This window comes from Pteropus vampyrus, unplaced genomic scaffold, assembly GCF_000151845.1.
Source record: "Pteropus vampyrus isolate Shadow unplaced genomic scaffold, Pvam_2.0 Scaffold354, whole genome shotgun sequence".
NCBI lineage: Eukaryota > Metazoa > Chordata > Mammalia > Chiroptera > Pteropodidae > Pteropus > Pteropus vampyrus.
Window position 1 is genome coordinate 422,592 of NW_011889135.1, and position 21,451 is coordinate 444,042.

General features: G+C 39.4%; 1 protein-coding gene across 6 annotated transcripts in view; it reads left to right on the forward strand.

Moving 5' to 3' along the window:
- Positions 1–21,451, forward strand: part of KANK1 (KN motif and ankyrin repeat domains 1) — a 191,103-nt gene that overhangs the window by 8,886 nt on the left and 160,766 nt on the right. For all 6 annotated transcript variants that reach the window (XM_023522689.1, XM_023522688.1, XM_011379102.2 and 3 more), the window contains one exon: positions 5,722–5,811. The gene's annotated coding sequence lies outside the window, so the exon portion shown is untranslated. The remainder of the gene's footprint in view (positions 1–5,721; positions 5,812–21,451) is intronic.

Consider the following 21,451-nt stretch of genomic DNA (forward strand, 5'->3'; position numbering starts at 1 on the left):
TGAAGCTTCAGTGGCATTGATAAAAGTTTTTGCCATTTCTTAGAAAATGAAATGAGTAGTTTTAATGCAATTTAACGTGATTTGTCATGCTTGACTTTGTTTTGATTTATTTTCTGTTGGCTTTTTGAAATTTCATCCTTCAGCTTCTATTTAGGGCACTTATTTTATCTTCTTAATTGTTTCTTTTTAAGGATTGTGTGCCTGTTTTGTGCTTATTCAGTGTGTATGTTCCATCTTCCCTTAAATATTAGGGGTATTGCTGATCAAGGGATGGACTCTACTGGTCTTAAACACCTTTAAGGTATTCGTGGGTACCGCATGGCCTCTTGGTGGCAAGATTAAATCCTAGATGGCATAACCTAAAGGGTCTTTGGAGAATCCAGGCTTCTGACCTTGAGGGCAGAGTAAGAGACACCACATTTTGATCTCCTTTCATAGTAATAATTCAAGAGTGGGAGGAGAATTTGCTGAATCCCTGTCAAGGAGAGGAATTTGGGAGAGAAGTGATTGAAGTTTGTTTGCCACAACTCAAAGTTTCTTAGCCCTGGCAAAGTTTCCGTGACAATTGGGAGAAGCAATTCAAATAGTTTACTGTTATGAAAGTTTTGTAGATTTAAAACATTTTTTTTAAGTTGAGAGAATTCATGATTATTCCTCTAATGAAGTTTATATCAACTTATTTGTGTTCCGACATATTTTTATTGGAGGTGGGGAGAGAAAAGGGGAGCAGTTGTGGTTCTCAAGTGGGATCTTAGAATTGGTCATAATGCTGAGAATGATAGCAATGTTGGGTGGGAGGCACAGTTTAGAGACATTGGCTTGAGGAATAGCGGGGACTTTTTATGGAGTGGCCAGGTGGGAGGGAAGTGACTAGTTAAGCTTCATATGCAATAATATTTGTTGAACAAATATGCATAATTTCATCAGTAGCATACTCAGGCTGCCCGATCTGCATGAAGGTACTGATTCATCGGTTATAATGGTTTAGGTGCCTAACACGTGATAACTTATCCTGTAGATGATCAGGAATTCCATGCTTCCATCAGCTGAAGTTTAAACATTTTTGTTATAAAGAGATTTGTCTTAACAAGATTTGCCTCCACCTGCCAGGTATGTATCTGAGTCTGGTGTTTGTTCTCCACCACTCCTCTTCACACACGCCCCTTCTTTTGTGTGTGTGAACTTAGAGCCATGAGGGTGCTATGAGTTAACCTCCCCAAATTCAGTGGACTTCGTTTTTCTAAAGAGTTTTAATTTTCAGGCTAATAGAGAAAAAAGAGTGTTTCTTTTTGTTTGTTACTTAGGTTTATTTTAGCCCCCTCAGGGAAACAAAAAGCTCCTATTTGGATATTCATGGGAAACCAGTAAAACCTAATTGGAGGGCCTTTGTTTTTCTTTCATGGAACCCTATGTGTTTTTATAGCTCTTTTACACCTTCCAGAGAACCCAAGCATCTCTCACTGAGAAACAGAGAGCCGCTGTGTCTGAGCTCATTCCTGCTTGTTGTTGGAAGGGGTGTGCCAACGGTTCACCTCTTGAAGTCAAGAATGAGTAAGAAGACCTTGAGGACTCTTAGCCAGCCCAGAATGATTCAGTAAAGTATTTGCTTTAGTACAATGGAAAAAACTGTCACTCTTTCCTGCCCTGTCAGCTTCTCCAGCGAAAGGAGGAAATATTGCTTAAGGGGCTTGAAGTTTACATAGTTTATAGTTTATGAATCATTTTCTTTCAAAGGAAGTGTTGTAACCTCTGGCCTCACATTCAATTTGACCAAATAACTGTGTTCACCTTTTTTGCGTTTTAAGTCCTGACTTAAAGCTGTTAACTCACATGTGATGTCTGTTTAAGCCTGGGCCCCAGGCTAGATTGGAGGTGCTGAATCCATGCTTCATCCTCAGCCTCTGCTTTTCTCTTGTTGACCCCCATAGACCCCTAGCAGCTTTCCTTTCCCACTTATTCCCCATTTTTTTACCTTTATTTTTTATCTGGTCATATTGAAGGGATGAGATTCAGTATAAGGCACTGGTTAGATTCTTGGTCTCTGTCTAAGGTCTCAACTCTACTGTTTCCTGCTAGGCGTATGTTTCCTTTGCTCTGTTTGTCTGAAAAGAAACAATGATATCATTATGCCATTTTGTTTAAGTGTGTCTTGGTGTGGGGAGGGGAGGAGAAGGAGAAGCGGGGATGGGAAGCAGGGAGGGTAGATAAAGGGAGGAACACCCAGGATATAGTATTTCCTGACTATAAGACTCCCTGAAAAGAGATCTTAAAAGAGATGTCTTGTTTGCTTATGGCCAGAGGAGCAGAGTAAAGGCTGTGATTTCAGGTAACATACAGTGGATCCAAGAAGAACCTTGGGAGCAGGTAAAAGGGCAAAGGCAGACTCAGAGGCCTGGGTCCAGGGGGAAACTCCAACTCCATGAAGTGTCACCACCCTTCTCCCTTCTCTCTAAGCTCTCCCACAATTATTTTGGCTGAGCGAAATAATCTTTCTCTGCCTGTAACATGGGGATAAAGAGAAAGTCACAGAGGAGCTGAGATGATCAGTGAGATAATAGATGTATGAGCCTTACCTGAGCTTTGTTGAACTTTGGTCACTTGAGAAGCTCGTTGCTCTTCCTGCTGCCTCAGGACTAGGAAACTTCACTGGTTGCTTAAGATAATGGGTAATTGCTGGGCAGTTGTGGAAGTTGGGTACTTGTCTCTAGGGGCATTAGGATGGGGAGAGATGAGATATGTTCTTGGGACCCCAAGTTGATGCTGAGAACATCTCTTCTGGGAAATATTGCACAGGACTGCTGTCATGCCGAACTGCTGGAAGCATGCTGTGGGACTTTTAGGCACTGGTGATGCAGACCATTCACCATTTATAGCAGTGTTTCCAGGGTATAATGCATAAGTACACTTGATAAACTATAGGCACATTATTGGTTAAACTGGCGATTCCTTGTATCTGAAGCTTTGGGGAAGTGAGGATAGTAACATTGTATTTATAGTCCAGGACCTATGTAAGGGCTGGGTGCTATAAAGTTGACTAGTTCATGTTCCTTACATCAGTGGCTGTATAGATCTAAAAGATTGGATGTATTTCTCACAGCAACATGTGCTATTTTGCCTGTTCTCATGTTCATTACAATTAAGAACTTTTGTTCAGCAGTACAAATTAAGAGTGAAAAGACAAATCAAAAAGTAGTAGATATTTGTCATCCATTATCCATCAAGCAACTTGTCCAGCATATGTAAAGAACTGCTGCAAATAAACAAGAAAAACAGGAAACCTAATTTTTAAAAACGAAAAGAAGAATTCAGTATCAATCATCAGGAAAGTGCAAATTAAAACTACTATAAGATATATACTTATATATGCTTACCCAATTGGCTAAAATTAAAAAAAAACAAAAACGTGATAACAAAACATTAATGGAGTTATAGAAAAGCTTAAACCCTCCTACACTGCTTGTGGAAATGTAAATTGATATAACTACTTTGGAAAGCTAAAGGACTAATCTATAAAGCTGAACAAATACATATCCTATGATTCAGTACTTACACTCCTAAATATATATGCCCAACAAGAATGAGTGCATATGTGTGCCAGAAACATAAGAATGTTCATCGTGGAATAGTAGAAACAATTGAAATATCCACAGATGAGTAAATAAGTTGTAGTATGGTTATACAGTGAAATACTACAAAGCAATAAAAAAGAACAAGTTACTGCTACACAGAACAAACAACACAGTGAATCTCATAGATATTACATTGAGTAAAAGAAGTCAGAAGCAAGTGTACGTATGGTATGGTTTCATTTATATGCAGCTCAAAAAGAGGCAAAAGTCATCAATGGTGACAGAGGTCAGAACAGGGCCAGGGTGTGCAAGGGATATAATTACTGGGAAGAGGCATAGGGAAGCTTGTGGGGTCTTGATCTCTATTTTTTGATCTAGTTGCTGATGACAGATGTGTTCATCTATAAGAATTCATTATGATAAATAAGATTTATGTATTTTATAGTATGTATGTTATTTTTTAATTTAAAAGGTTTATTAAGATCAAACATTTAAAAAGAAATAAACCAAAATTTAAAATAAACCGATTAGGCTTATTGGCTGCAGAAAAGAAACTCATTTAAACTGGCTTAAACCCGCATCAACTGTAAGGAATTTCTTGGAAGGAACCCAGTGAAACCCATGAGCATGGTAGCCCAGCCAGTCCTCCTGGGAGATGGGCAGTTAAGACCTGAAGTTATGATTATGATTTCCTTGGGGCACTCATGGTACCTTCAGCATTTGTACCATTCCTTGGCTTTTCTCTGTAGACCACTTTTCTCTGCTTCAGCTCACAGATGGTAGAAAATGGCAGCCCAGCCCTTGCTTCTCATGACTAGCTCCCATTTCAAGCCTAATTCCTTTTTTATACCTTATAGTTCACTCTCCCTAGGCCTCTCTCTCTTCCTGTTGATTGGCTTAGTGTATGCTTCCTTGTCCTCACTGTGTTCCAATCAACTGTGGCCAGAGAGTCTGGGCTCATGTAGGAAACAGAGCAGCCAAGGCTAAGGATGGGTGGATTTTTTTTTTTTTAAAAAAAGGGAAATGTGTGAAAAGAAAATGGTTGCCATCCTACCACATTTTTTCCCGCTGAATGCTTCCTCCCATTTTTTTCCCCCCGTTATTTGGATCAAAGAAAAATGTCCCCAGGAAATTCTTTGTTCCCTTCCAAGCAAATCAGACTCTAATGTCTGCTTTCAAACAGGACACCTCAAGCCGCTGGACGCTACTTTCTTGCTGAGTCTCTCCCCGAGCTCTGGTTTTACCAAGATCCACCACAGACTAGTCCTGCCAAAGGCAAGACTGTCATTACCTTGTACCACTTTAAGATTATGGAAAAATTCCCCAAATCCATGAAAATTCATACCTTCTGGGTATAACTTTGTATCAAATAATATGAAATACTGTTCCTAACTTGATTTGATTTTAGCAGTACAAAAAGCCTTTCCGATATCTATTACAGGCTTGCTAATCCTGGTAGGGAGAACCATGGGCTCCTGGATTCAGGACTTTTCAAGGCAGAGTGTAGTTAGTATATAGCATTATCTCTCCTCCAGTCTCTTGGGTAAACTGTAGATTTACAACTTGTAAGGTCTGTAAACCTTGACTTGGCTTATGCCTGTATGGGATTTCTTAGCTTTGCTCTTGACCTTGTACTAGGTACCTTCTCACTGTACCTTTTTTTTTCATGACTGACCACAGCCTCTGGATATGACAGCCAGTGAGCTTAGTCTAGTAAGTAAGTGTTCTGAGTTTCTCTGGACTTCTAGCTTAGCAACACACCTCATCACAAATTTGCAAGAGGTGGCGTTGAATGTTTTTTTCTTCTGAAATTAATTTTTTAAATGAATTTATATATTTTTTCATCAGAGTAACTATGAGAGGAGTCTTAACTCTGGGCTTATTTTTTCTCCTTTGGCTTCTAGGAAAAAATCGAGAGTCCTAGTCATTTTCATCTAGTTCTGTTTTAATTGATCATTTGAAAAACTATTTGTATCATCAGATCTTACAGTAGGCAGTGGCTAATACTAAAAAGCTAAAATGAACCTAGGCTTTTTGGGGAATGATTCCTACATCCCATGAAATCCCAGGCAATTGCGTTTCCTTGTTTTGTGGGGTAACTGGTGTGCCGGTTAAGTTTATAACCTTGATTCTTGTTTTTTCTCCCCATCAGTTAGAGATTAATTACGTGACTGTGGAAGAGTGAGCTGTTGAACCTTATCTTCTTTGAACCTGCCATTGTTCTCAAGAAGGTCTTCTAAAGGTCAGTAACTTAAGTTTTCCCCTTCCCCCTAAAACACATATTTATAAGGCAAAAAGGTTAATTAGAAAAAGGCAGATGTTATGTTCAGTTTATTACATTCATTTTGCTGGTGGTTAGTATGAAAATTGGCTGGTGGTAAGACCTGCATGTCCATCTACCTTAATTAGGCTGCTCTAGGTATGTGTTCCATTGAGAATTAAAACATTTAAAAAAATTAAGTGTTGTTTCATTTCTCAGCTTAGACTGGATGATGCTCAGTGGCTTAAAATAACATTTTAATTTCCTGTTCACTGTCCATGACAGCTATGACTCTGCTCTAGGGTCTTTATTTTAGATCCAGGCTGAGTGTGCCATGCGAGTCTGAAAGAGTGAGAAAGGAAATGACCAGTCCATTCATGGCTCTTAATGCTTCTGATTGTATGTCAGTTTCACTTGCTTTCAGTTGGCTGAAGCAAGTCACATGGCTAAGCCTACCAACAATGGGATAGGGAAATATAATGATTTTCCATTTGGAGACGCTATGAGCCACGTGACAATGGGAGGTAAAGCCTGTTATGGGGAGGCAGCAAGTAACTGAAACAACAACATAATCTACCACGATGGAAAACTGTATTTAATTCTAAGAGGTTTAATAGCCTGTATGCTGACGCAGGAACAGTTTTTAGAATTGATTAAATCTGTATTTCAGGGTTTGTTTTGAAAGGGTTATGCATCAGAAATCTGCCTAGATATGGAAAACAGCGTCTAATTTTTGTGCAGAGCTTATTAATTTTTTATGAACTGGAGAGCTGTACCCACAATTTGGTAACTTTCCACTCATTGTTTCTCTGAGGTCTAGATCTGTATTTTAATCAAGAAATTACTCATTACTTTTTTGACTTTTATTTCTTGATTTTCCATGTATTGCCACTATCTCATTGGTCATTGTTTTTTGTTTAATTGCCTGAATTTATATGGTCTTGGCAGCCAATTAAAGGCAGATAGTGCTGTCAAGAGAAGGGTTGAGATGGCAGCTTTTAGCAAAAGTAAAATTTGTTAGGGCTTATTAAATGTGCCTCGGTATTTTTCTTTCAAAAGTGAAATTGCTGAGCTATTGCTAATATCCTTACTAGAAAATTTCTCTCATCATTTAAAAAGTACAAAGTCAGAGTCCTTTAAAGAAAGATAGCAAATTATAATTATACTTACTGTGAGACAAAGAACTTCAGTGCCTTGATTGGTTGGTTATTCATCCTACATGTTGGGGAAGTTCAGAACTCTTTTGCATTGGGGGAGGGTGGGGTGGGGACGGGGAAGGAAATAAGGGAATCTTGGCCATTCCTACAGGTTTCCTCACACTCTTTTTGTATGAAGTGAGAGGGTATCTATCCAGGCAAGAGTCTTGCATAGGTTCTGTAATTTTTATGAGAATGTTGAAATTTCTGCTCGGTTGACTTATAGTAGGTAGACAACCCTCAAGTGGTGGTGTTGAATGTTGCTTTCTGAGTTCTTCCTGAGCACTTGACTTGCTCCAGCTATGAATGAAAACTTGTTTTGGAGAAATAGTGTTCATTCATGAAATTCTAAAGGATTTTACACACTAGTTCCTTCAAAATATTGAGTACTTAGAATGCTGTACTTCCTTTTGCCTCACATTTTTTCTACCGAATTAGTTTGTGTTATGTCCTCAGCTTACAATATTGAGAGGATAGGAAATAATTTAAGAAACAGCCACAGAAAACTTTTACACTTTGTAATCCAGTGTGTCTTTCAGCAGCCCTTTTTTGAGGAATCATTAGAAAAGTTGCCGTAAGCCTTGATATCAGGCAATGCTGGGACATTTCTTGCGAAAATATTTGGTTGAACATTGTGAATCTTGTAAGAGATCATGATCTCCATATTGCTTTAGCTAAATTTATATCCCATCGTTAAACAACCATGTTGAACTTCATAATAGTCATTTTTGCTAACTGATTTAGGCCTCATTTACTACTCCATTATATTTTCCCTTGTTCTGAATTTAATATTTTTTCTATTTGAGAGAGAGAGAGAGAATGAAAACAAACACGCTAGGTAACACTCCTTGTCCTTTATTGTTCTCACAAGCAGATGTGTATGCTCAGGGGCATGCTGGGATCTCTGTCCCTTGTGCTCAGACTCAGGGCAAGAAACTCTTTCTGGGCTAATAACTCTTCCTTTTTGCTAATAAGGAAGGGGCTCCTGGTGTGCTTTAGGGTCTGCTTTCCAGGCCCAGGACCAAAGGTGGGATTGAACTAGCAGAAGGGCAAATGTTGCAATAGGCACTTTTGCAGGGACAGATCAGAAGGGACTGCACATTAATTTTTAGGTTTGGAATTGGTATTTCCCAGTGAGCTCCTCTGGCATCTAACCCAGCTCACTTTTCAAATTCTGAAGTGCTTCTTGGGCTGACAGTGTTTGTTACCTGTGCTCTTCTGACCTCCAGCCTCGGACCTGCCCTGGCTTTCCCTTCACTACCTTCCCTTGGTGCTGACAGCTTGTGGCAATCAAGCCAGAATTGGCCAAGAGCTAAACTTCTGGACTGCTGTGTAATAGCTTCCTATTGAAGCATCTTCCCTGAACTTCGACTTGATATCATTGTAACTTTTGCTGTCATTGATGGATTGTATAAAACATCTTAAATTTTTCTACATGTGCTGGTACTTCTTGCTCACTCGCCATTTCTTCTCAGTTTCCTTTGCTGGTTCTCATCTCCTTGATTTTTGGAGGGCCCTAAGGCTCTCTCCTTTGATCTTTTCTGTAGACACTCATTCCCTTGGTGACCTCATCTAATCTCATGGCTTCAGATACTATTGATTCTGGTTATTCTAACATTTATTTCTCCAGCTCTGACGTCTTTCCTTAACCCACACTTATATGTCCAACTTTCTCCTTGTATCTCTACCTGGGTGTCTACAGCCATCTCAGACATAGCCGGAACAGAATTCCGGATTTACCTCAGTCCTTCCCATAGTCTTCCCTATCTTGATGGATGGCCAAACCCCAAAACTGTGTAGTCCTCTTCACTCTCCTCTCACACTCCACCTCCAATCCGTTAACAAGTCCTGTCAACTCTGACTTAGAAATGTCACCAGAATCTGCCTCCTTGTTCGTGTTTTCACTGCCACCGTCCTCTCTCACCCGGATTCCTGAAATAGCCTCCCTCATAACTCATTTTCCTACTTCTGCCCTTGCAGTCCATTCTCAACAGTGATCCTTTAAAAACAGAAGTCAGATGGTGGCACTTCTCTGCTCAAATCCTCTGTTGGCTTCCGTTTCTGTAAGGGGAAAAAGAGATTTTACTGTGACCTCCATGGCTTCCTTGACATGGTCCCTTGTTTACTCTTTGAGTTCTTGTCTTCGTTCTCCTCCCCCTTCTACTTTGGACCTTTGCTCTTCTTCACACAGGCCTGTAAGCTTCCCTTAGGGCCTTAGCACTGTGTGCTTCCTCTGTCTGAAACACTCTTCTCTTCTCCATACTGGCTCATGCTGTCTTTACTCACCATCTCAATACCTTTCTCAATACCTTGACTCTCTATTCAGAATTACAATCTGCCTTTTTCTGCCACTCCTGATCTCCCTTACCCAGCCCTTCCCTTTCTTTTGTTCCATAGCATAATAACCCAGTATGTAATTTACCTATTATGTTTATTGTTGATTATCTATCTACTCCAGTGAATGTGGGCTTCCCCAGGGAAGAGATTTTTATCTGGTTTGTTGGCTGATAATATACTGAGCTCCTAGAACGGAGCCTGGAAAGGTAGAAGGTACTTAATAGATAGATAGTCGTTGTTGAACAAACTACTAATGAGGATTTATTTTACTATGCTGTTCAGAATCTCTCATATGAGGAAGTGTATGTTTCAGTTCACTTTTAGGGAAACCTTTATTTCTCTGATTAACAGGGCCTTTTAATTCCCCCCCCCCGCCCCCCCCCCCGCCCCCAGTTTCCTTTTTTGCTTTGGCTACCAAGATGCCAGAAACTAGGTTTTATGCTCAGTTGCAATAGTGACTCATGGCTTCAGTGTGTACATAAACTAATATAGCCCTTCCACTCCTTTCCCCTCCCCCTGCCATCACTTGATGAAAAGTTGTTCTGTAGTTATTTTTGTTTATTTTTTAACGATAACTGTGCATTTTATTGTTAGACTCTTCAAGTAACCTTTGGGAGTGAACGGTATACAAGAATTGGTATATAAGAATTCGGATCCACTCTACAAAGGAGAAGTAGTTTATTAAAGAGCTTTGTCTTAGCCTATAGCTGGTTTTTTGAGCTTCCAGCCAAGTCAGCAGCATTGTTTCAGGTAGTATGCAATTTACCGGTTGGATCAGTGTTCTGAAACAGCAATTTTGCATATGCTATCTCTCTTTAGGCTTTTATTTGATTGAACTATGCTTATACAAATATTAATATAGTTGTAAACTACTATTGTCAACCCAAAACTCTTGCTTCTTAAACCCAGAGACTCTTATTTCTGACAGAATATCCTTTGAAGAATTTCTTGCCACTGTTCAATAAAAGTAATTATTGACTAAAACCCAAAGTTGTAAATTAACGATAGAGTGTTCAACCTGGACACATAAGCACTACGTCTTAGTGTATGCTTTTCATACAGGGGAATTTTTAGGGAATATCCAAAGCCATAGGCTTAAACATCTTCCAGGAACTTCAGTTTTTTTTGAAATTTTCGGACAACTCTCTTTTGAAATCGGGCATTCTTAGCAAGTTCTGTCCCATGGATGCTTACACAAATCTGTAGAATTTTACATTTCTGAGTTGGCCAAGTTTGAGCTAATGACTCTAAGTAAATGTACTTTATTTAAGCAGGCACGTGGTGATGTTAGCACTGGGATCTAGAAGAGTAAGCAGTCAAACATTTTGACAATTTCTGTGTTCCTGGGCCTGCTGCTCACTGTTAGAACTGGATCTGGGGGTTTCACAGTGCCTCCTTGGAAACTGCACAACGAGTTTTTTTTTTTTAACAAATTGAATTAATAAATTTATCACCTGAAGGATTGGTAGTTTTAGCTTCTTTTTAAAATCTGATAACCTAAAGCTGTTGTTTTTTACAAATTAGTTCAGTTTCTTATTCATGTTGCTTTTTTTCTTTTTTTGTTTTTTCTTTTCTTTTTTTTTTTTTATGTTGCTTTTAATTAAGTTGTGCATACAAACCCACACAAATCCCTAACTCTACCTCTTGCAAAAATGAAGTATTAGGAAATAGCAAAGTACTGGGAATTCTGATTTCATTTTGTGATCTTGGTCTTTTTAAAATTATAAAAATGACAAAGGTCATGAGAGAAATCTGAAAAATCCTGCAGTCTTTGAGACATGTGACCAGCCTGGCATTGTGTCTGAGGCATTTCTTTCAACAAATACGTTAACAAGGTGATGCCTGTGTCCCCAACCTACAGGTGGTAGAAGTTGGTGGTCAGTACCAGCAGCAGTAGACCTAAAAACTATAGACTATTCTTAGATGCTGTTTGAAATATGGCTTTTATTACTGTGCAGTGCAAATTAGCCCATCATTGATTCTCAGGTGTGAAAACCTTTGAATATCAAATCTATGAAAAATCTTAATGTTTAATATGTATGTGTGTACTTTAAAAAGTCAATTTTTACAACATTTGTAAATGGAAACAATAGCTCCTGAAATTTTCAATTTGTACAACATTTGTAAATGGAAACAGTAGCTCCTGAAATTTTCTTAATATAAATATAGATTTTTATTTGATTAATATATAATGTTTATATTATCGTGACTATGAAAATAATTCACAGCTCAGATGTGTAATTTGAGTATTTGCTTTCTCTTACAGCTCGTTCTCACCCAAAGTTAATAATTGTTGTTTCTTAGCTTTATGTACCTCTCAATGATTCACCCCCAAATTGAAGCCTAACCCTCCTCTCTTTATGTTTGAAAACCTCAGGGTAGTCATCTGTTGGATCTGTCCCTCCTGAAGGCAACCCTTTTAAAATGTACCCATCAACCCAGAAATGCCCTTCATTTCACTTTCCTGGATCCCATGGTGTCCTCTTTCCTTGTGACCCTCTTAGTCTCTTACCTTGGTAGAGGGCATCAGCCAGCAGTTTCTGAAAAAGGTTACATAGGAGATATATTTTTTGAGATTTGGCATGTCTAAAATGTTTCTTCCTTCTTCTGTGATAGTTTAGCTAAGTATGCACTTCTGGCTTGGAAATTCTTTTGGAAAGATTGCTCTCTGAAGTTTTCCCTCTTTTCTTTAAAAGCTTTTAGGATCTTATCTTTGTCCTAAGTATTCTGATTCATCTGTTTTCGTTGATTTTTCCAGGCACAGAGTGGCCATCTCAATCTAGAAGCTTATGTTTTACAGTTACTGGAAAATTTCTTGAATTATCTTTGATAACTTTTTTTCACTTGATTGAATTCCTGTTTTCAAATATTGGTTCTTCTGAAGCAATCCTCTGCTTTTCTTATCTTTTTATCTTCTGTTTTTTAGGTCTTTGCCTTTTTACTCCATGTTCTGGTGAATTTCTTCAGCTTTACTTACCACTGTTTTGCCGAATTAAAATAATCTTCAGATGGATAATACATGGCTCAAATTTAAAAGATAGAAAGAGGTAAAATGAAAAGCCTCCCAATTCCTGCTACTAGCTCTACCATATTCCCTCCTCAGAGGCAATCAATATTTCTCTTTCCAGAGATGCTCTGTTCACGTATGAGAGAGAGAGCGCGAGCGCGCATGTTATCATAGTTTCTTCTTTTTATTTTTTTATATAGTTTTTCTTTATTTCCCTCCCTTTAAATCACAAATAATATATTTTACATACTGTTATGCACCTTGCTTGTTTCATGTAACCATATGTCTTGAGATTCCACTGTATAGGTACAGTTTTATTTTTATAGTTTTAAACACAACAGCACAGTATATCTTTTTTAGAGATACTCCATATTTTGTTGAATTATTTTTCTATTAATTTCGCTATTTGTAGCATTACTGTAAGGAATAACTTTGTACATTATTTTGCTTCACATGTGACAAAATCCTAAATATGGACTTACCGGGTAAAAGGCTATGTGCATTTGTATTTGTAGTAGGCATTGCCCCAGACGTCTTCCGTAGAAGCTGAGCTAATATGTACTCTAACCAGCAAGGCACAAAAATACCCGTTACTCTACATCCTTGCCAGCATGGGATATTATGAAACTACTTAATCTTTGCCAATCTGATAAGTGAAAAATGGTATCTCATGTGGTTTTAATTTGCAGTTCTCATAGGAGGTTGAGCATCTTTTCATGAATATGTTAAGAGCCATTTTGTGAACTGTTCTGTCCTTTGCTATTAGTTGTGTCACTTTATGTGTAAGGGAAATAAGCCCTTATCTATGATAAGAATTGGAGTTGTTCCCAGTTAATTGTTCATCTTTTGACTTGGATTATGTTGCATTTCTCTTTGTAGATGAATTTATCAGCGGTTTATTTTAAGGCCTTTGAATTTAATGCCATGAGAGAAAAAGGCCTTCCTCACTCTAAAATTATTTTTTAATTGTCCAGGGCTTCTTCCAGTACTTCTTTGGTTTCAGTTTTTATATTAAAATTAATAATCCATCTTGAATTTGTTTTAGTAAGTAGGGATCCCAATTTACTTTTTTTCAGATGGCTACTGGTTTTCGCAACCATTTATTTAAAATCCATATATCCCCTTTAATTGAAAATGCCACCTTTATCATACACCAAATCATACATGCTTGTGTGTCCATTTCTTGACTTTTCTTTTCTGTTGATCTGCCTAGCCAGTCGTGTTTTAATTGTATCACTATTCTAATCGTTAAGGTTTTTCTAACGTGTACTTATCTTAGGGAGGATTACTTTTTAATTTTTATTTTATTTTATTGTTGATGTTGATGTTAACCATTAATTTTGCAGTGACATTTAAAAATGAATTATTCAAAATTTAAAGGAAACCAATCAGAATTTTACATAATTCAAAAGAAATACACTGACCTGGGTTGGTACAGGTTGGTTTTCTAACTCAAGGTTTACTATTTATCTATTTTTTCCAATGAGGGTGAAACAAGATGCCAAAACAAGGATAAGAAGTACTTAATTATTCACTTTTGAGATCAAGATTGGCTTATAAATCAGAACATTTAGCCTTGAGGGAGAAACGAAATGATTACATAGGTCAATAATTGCAAAGCAGAACTCTTAAGTTTGAGAGTTGGTTGAAGAGACTTGATTGTGGGGACTCTGAGTCATTTGAGATGCAACTCCTGGTTCATTCTCAGGTGTTGAAAATATACCATCAGTGAGTCAACTGGAGTGTAGCAGCATCAGTGACTTTTAGTGAAATGCCTTTATTTGTCTGAGATGAAAAAAAGAGACTGCAGTGAACCACAGACCATTTCATTCTGAACCATGACAGCCTTTTGGCATCTCTCCTCAGTGTTACTCTGAAATAGCTTTATTATAAAGCGGGGGAAAACTGTCGTGTGTGTGTGTGTGTGTGTGTGTGTGTGTGTGTGTGAGCCAGACTGTTGCCATATTATATTGTGACACCAAGAAAGAGAAGAGAACTTGTCTAGATACCCACTTGAACTCTAGTGACCAAAATGCATGCTCATGAGTGAGTCATTTTGGAAACTGTTTTTCTCCTGATGGTAATGAATTTAAACCATTAATCGAATATGAGCCCAAGCACAGATTAGTAATATGAACTAGACTTGTCTTAGTTAGCTCTAGCTGCTATAAGAGTACAACAGATGGTGGCTTAAACAGCAGACATTTATTTCTTACGGTCTGGAGGCCAGGAAATCCAAGATGAAGGTGCCACATGGCTGGGTTCTCTGAGAGCCTGCTTCCTGGAGCACAAAGGCTGCTTTCTTGCTCTGTCCTCACATGGAGAGAGGAAGGGCTCTGGTGTCTCTCTTCTTATAAGGACACTAATCTTATCCTTGGGGGTCCCCCACACGACTTCACCTACACCTAATTACCTCCCATAGGCCCCACCTCCAGATGCCATCACTTTGGGCATTAAGGCTATAACATATGAATTCGGGGGTAGAGTGGGAAGAAAACATTCAGTCCATGACTGCAAAATAATGGGTGGGCTGCTCTGAGCCCCTGTGGGCAGTGCTTTCCTTAGAAGCCTCAAAGGGGACTTTGGCTCTACTTAGACATACAGTGTATATGGATTAAAAAGTAACTCGAGAGCATTCATCTTTTTCTTAGGAGCTCTAGGCTTAAAACTTGTGTTTAAAATCTTCCCTGTAGTGCCTAGAATGGGCCCAAGATCTTGCAGTGATCTGTTTTAAAAGATGCTTGGCTTCATTTATTTCCCTTTATGAAGAGTTTCAAAAAAGAAACATTCACTGGAATGTTTGCATAAGTCTTTTGTTGTTTCCATTTTAGCCATTTTTTAAGTGTACAATTCCGTGGTATTAAGTACATTTACATTGTTTTACAGCCATTGCCATCCTCCGTCTCCAGAACTTTTTAATCTTCTCAAACAGAAACTGTGTACCATTAAACACTAACTGCCCATTTTTCCCTACCCCAGCCCCTGGCAACCACCATTCTATTTTGTCTTATTGTGTTACTTTTATGTATACTTATATTGTTGATACTCAAAAGCTAAACCTTGCTTATTTGGAAGTCTTCACAGAGTTTGTGGGGTTAGCCTGGGACTAAAATGCAATCTTGATCACCAGTTTTGGAACATCTTGGAAGTGGGTAAAACTGCCTGAGTTTGTAGTGAAGAAATGCACTTCCAGATTTCTGGAGTAGACCAGAGATTTTCTTACCAACAGTGGCATCTCAGTCAACCCTGTTTGTCTTATCTCTTGGCCAGAAAACAAAACTGGTGGTTGTGGTACAATAAACCTTGTGTACACAGCTGCAGGAGGGAGCAGGGAGGTGACTGTGTTCTGAGGCTGGGTAACTAGCCGAAGATAATGGGGCATCTGGCACCATGCAGTTGCTGGTCACAACAGTTTTGGAATTGGATTATGTCCTGCAGTGATGGTGACTCTTTGAAGGGGAAGGCACTTTTGAATATTTGCATTGCTTTGAAACCAGCACCAGGGAGATATTGTGACTTATGGCCAGTCAGAGGCAAAGCTGGATGTGTGAGGTTTTCAAATGCAGGAACAAAGGTTGTTGAAAAAAGGAGATAATCATTAATTTTGTCAGTGAAATTTGTTAAAACCCCAAGGCAATTTGGAGGAGTCAAAGCTGTTTTTAAAAATTGTTGTTAATCATGGTGTATCCTAGATATTAATCCTGGGTTAAGAGTATGAATTTGGGTTCAGAGTTTAGGTGTTCCGATTTGTGACTTTGGGCATGCTGTTTAAGCTTTCTAAGCCTCAGTTTCCTCATCTGAAGGATGAACACTGAAGTAGTTTGTTACTGGGTTCTTTGTAAGAAACAGATCAGATAATGCATAATGCATTTAAAGTGTCTGGCACAATCTAAGTTCTTAATACGGAAAACATCTTGTACCCCTGGAAGAGGTATATAAAATGGAAAATTTTATACGTATCTTATATATCTTTATCCTTCAAAACACTCTTGAGTTCTTCCAATTTTAAATTATTTGACTTATTTGAAACCTGAATACTTTTTATTGGATTGCATTCCGACATTATTGCAGTGTCTGGACCATCTTGCTTGAAGGCAAAACACTGCCTGGTGAGAAGTCAGGGATAACAGAGGCTGGTTCTTTCAGCTCAGTCAATCAAAACTGAGTGGCATTTCTAGTTCCTGATAGAGTGAGTGAGACAGATGCCAGGGTTTGAACAGTTCTTGCCCATTATGTTGTTTTCCTCTTCAAAAGGTAGGCTGGTATTTGTTTTCAGTAGCTAAGTTCATTATCTAGCTGTCTCTAAGCCATACCTCCCCTCTCCCATGTTTATGAAAAAGCAAAACAAAATTACTAGGCACTCACATCATCCTTTTAGAAGGATCTGGAGATTCATTAGCTGACACTCCCAGATTCTACAGATTTGGGTTGAGATAAAGAGAATATAAGTCACCCAGTCCCTTTTACCACTCTGCTTTTTCATCCACAGGGGTTAGCAGAGGTTTGCAGCCTCGGGAGCAGGGGGAAGGGTGGGCACAGATAAGATCCAGTTTTGTTTTCTTATGCATCCAAATAATGCATCTGCTTTGATAACTGCCTGTCTGAATTTACTTGGAAAGGGCAATGAGTAATAGTGGGAGTGTGAAGAATGAGCCTTTAGACCTACCCAACTTGTGGAAATTCAGAAAATGTAATGCAGAAATGTACGTTTTTCCAGCTTGTGAATCCAAAACAATGGGATTGTTGGAAGAACTTTTGAGACTTGTTCTTTTTTTGAAAGCTTTATTGTGTTCAATGGGTACATGTGCTACGCTCATAAAAATTTGTGCCTTAAACACATTGCTGGGGAGGCTGTGGATTTTTACTACCAACAGAAGGTAACGCAAGATGTGATGTTTTCTCAGCAGGCACTAGAAGATATTTTTGAAAGAAAGAAGGGGAAAATACAGCTTTAAGCAGAACATGCTGATACTGTTGGCAGACATATATGTCTTATAAACATGCTAGCGGAAAATGATTTAATTCTTTGCCACTAGTTTTGTCTTAATCATTCCTAAGGTGATTTTCTCTCCTCTTAGTTATGTAGTAGCCTGCTGGCTGACATTTAAGTATTGATTGTTAATCCTGGCGAATGAACTACTATAATTTGTAGTCATGGCTACAGATATAAAGAGAAAACATCTTCAAATGCTTTTAGTGCCTTTTTTTTTTGTCCTCATGATGTTGTCTTCCAGAAACCTTATGGAAGCACTGAAACTAAAAAGTTTTCACAATTTAAAAAAAAAAAAAAAATCTCATTCTTCTTGAGTAGAAAATTCATCAAGTTCTTGTAAAATTTTGCTTTGCCTTGCCCATGTAGGAACAATTGCAGTCTTTTCATTTTCAATGCGTATTATAATTCCATGGATGGAGATGGGTGGAAGTGGGGGAGAGGTAAGCCTGAGGTAGGAAGCCAGGCTGGAGAATTGATGTCTTTCTCCGAGGATGCCCCCATCACCCCCTCCTGCTGGCTTCTCGACCGTGGGACCCAGCCGCATCATTTCCTGTCCAAGTTGGCACTGACAGTGGCACAGTATCTCTGCCCAATGTTCTCAAACTGCAGTTGGCAAGTTTCCAGTAACAGTCACCCAGAGAAACAACTCACCCCTCTTTTTTTCTTTGCTGCCTAGGACAGCCGCCCCAGGCCTCAGTCCATCTGTGCCTTGCATTTTGGAATAGCCCCATTGAGTCCCCAGACCTTGCCTTTGATTTATATAGCAGTGGCTTCCTGACGGTCCCCCAAGCTTGCCTCTGATTCCTTCTTTTATGCTGAGGCCCGAAGTCTTCCCTAGGGAAGATTCAGCAAATGCTTTCCTGTGGGAGAAAGGGAGAATATATTCTTCTCCAGTCATTTTTCCCTGTAGACTAGGTCAGAAAAATAGCTCAGTTTTGCGTGCCTGCTGTGTGCGAGGGATTTCCATGCATGACCTCACTTAATCCCTCCAACAGTACTGTGAGTGGGGTGCTATAGTCATTCCCAAGTTCAATTCAGGGAGATCGTCTGCCACAGGTCACACGACTAGGGTGAATGGCATTCCAAGGACAACAGCTTTACTCACTGTAGAGTAGACGGACTGGACAGTAAAGCTGCTGGACAGCAGTTCCCCTGATTTGTCAGGGCTACTCCCCTACTGTGGGGCTTCACTTTCTCGGCGTACAGTAGTGTGGTAAGATGGAAGTGTTTCTGATTTCCCCTGCTCTCGACAATTTAGGTATCTCTAAGGCAATATGTTTTCTCTACCATGCTCTTCACTTCCTCCTGAGCCCTCTCTTGCAGTCCTCAACGTCTAGGTCTATTCAAGGCAATCTAGACTTTTCTACCATCCTCCTCAAGAGTCCTCTAGGCTCCGCCCACTGCCCACTCCAAAGCCACTTTCACATTTCTTGGTATTTCTTACAGTAGCATACTGTTTCGAGGTACTAAAATCTGTATGTTTTCTATTCCTGCTATAACACAGCTGACAAATTTAATGCTTAAAATAACACAGATGTATTATCTTACAGTTCTTTAGGTCAGAAGATCAGCATATCACTGGAATCAAATCAAGGGGTAGGCAGGGCCAATTCTAGGAGAGAATCCATTTCCTCCTTGCTCCCAGCTTCTACAGGCTGCCTGCATTCCATGGCTCTTGACCCTTCCCTTTCCTCCATCTTTACAGCCACCAAAGAAGAGTAGAGTCTCTTTCATTTTCAGATTTCGCCTGTGCTACTTCTGTCATTCATCCCTTTCTCTCTCTGACCACAGCCAGAAAAGGCTCTCTGCATTCAAGGACTCATGATTACATTGGACCCACCCACACATCCTAGGTGGATCTCCTCATCTCAAAGGTCCCTAACCATAATCACATCTTCAAAACCCTTTTTGTCATGTGATACAACATACTCATAGGTTTGGGAATTAGGACTTGAACACCCGCGTGTGTGTGTGTGGGGGGGGGGGGGGTTCTGGCTACCACACAAGGTAAGATATAAATACATAGCAAAATTAATCTCTGGTCTTCTTTTGCAGCTAGCATTCCTGTAGGCCAAGCATATAGTTTCTGATACAAGCAGCATTTTATTCAGGGCTCACCTATTCCATCAGGCTGGCAGCACATACCTTGCAGGACGGGCAAGATGAGCAAGAGCTTTGAGAAGACTGGCAGCTTCCTTCTTCCCTCTTTTAGTGAAAATAAGCCATAGAAGCAAGGAGACCACTTGGGTTGTGACTCTTCCTTATTTTGAAATTAAGAAATAAAACTAAAACAACAAAGTACCTTTCCTAATGGAAATATCAATACTGAGATAGAAAACTGACCCACCTCCCAAAAGTCTCTTTCTCCTTTGAACACAAAGCTAAACTGTGTTGTAGTTCAAACCTCTATTTTTTCATGGGAAAATTGGACCCCTTGGTGGCATTTGATGTGTTACTGAGTGTAGGGTTCCTTTGGGGAGGAGGGGGAGCCCTCTCTCTGCTCGCCACCTGGAATTTGATGCCAGTTCCGCTCTGACAGCTGGTTAGCCTGTAGGGCCCTTACACGTTAAATCTTGTCTCAGGAAATAATTTGATGGAAGATCAAAGCACGGATGGGGTAAATTAATTTTTCAACAAACCACAGGTCTAGGAGAATGTAAACATTGTCTCCTAAGGGCTGCTGATGTCCTTGAGGAGCAAGTAATTTTGGAGGCTCTTTTTCTCTAAGATTATCATTCTGCATTTGACTGTTTTATGAATTAATATGTTGACAAAGAACTCTGAAAACTTGCATCTGACTAAGGAAAGGCCCTGAAATAACCAGTTATTTCTGTGTATTTCAGCATCTCTCTCATTTACAGCAGTGGGTTTCAAAGGCCTTGGGTGGGGGTGATTTTGCCCTTGGGTGCATTTAGCAGTGTCTGGAGACATTTTTGACTGTCATGATTGAGGGGAGGGGTGCTGCTGGCATTTGGTAGTTTGAGGCCAGGGATGCTGCTAAATACCTACAGTGTACAGGACATCCCATCCCCACAACAGTTACCCAGGCCAAAATGTCGATAGTGCAGAGGCCGAAAAACCTTTAAAGGGACCATTTTCTATTTTTCACTTATTTAAATATGTCTTTAATACTGCACATAAATTTAATTACTCTGAGGTCCATTCCTTTTTATTTTTATTTTCTCATAACAGCATCTTGTCCTTTTTGGCTCGGACATGCATCGATTGGGTTGATTCCCCCCCAACACCACCTTTTTTAAGTATTCACCTTTTTTTTTTTGTCTCGGAGCATGGCTCTTGGGGGCAGTATTGACAAGCAGATTGTGGCAGAGTCAGCACAGTAGGTAGAGTGGAAAGAACACAGAGCTTGCACTTCTCTCAGCCTCTACCTTCTTATCTGTAAAATGGAGGTGATAAAGCACCCAATTTAAGATGATTGTATTTAAGAGAGATGGTGTTTGGCAAATAATAAGGACTCAGTAATCGTCATTTTTGCCTAGACAAGTGATTAGGAGACTGTGCGCAAAGTCCAGCGGACCTAGGACCCTTTTTTGTAAAAAGTTGCATATAAAAGAGAGGCATTAATCTTTATCTTTCTGCGATTGGTTTTAGCCCTCCAGGAAGGAGAAGGAGACTTTCAGCTTTTCAGTAAAGGTTACTCCAGGATCCACAGAACATCTGAAGTACTTAGAAGGCATGCCTTGCCTCGGGCCAGAGCTATTTTTAAAACTAAATTGACAGCAACTAGTTCAAGTTGGAACATTCCAGACTTAATTATAGATACCCGCAAAAGTTCTTTCAAACAAGTGGGTTTTTGCAGTTGGGTACTATTTGGCAAGAGCAATTTCTTGGCCAGTTACTTGTTTGAGAGTCAACCTAGAACATAAGGTTAGAAGTCAGATTGGTTAGAATTCTGTCTCTGTGTCAGAGCTTTGGTTGTCTCATTTATAAAATGGACTTCGTAATACTCCCCTCAGAGGATGACTATAAGAATCGCAATGAAGGCATGTTTGTAAGACATCTGGCACAGTAAGTTCTTCATAAATGATACCTATAAAGGTTACTGGTTGAAATTTTTCCAGTTTTTTA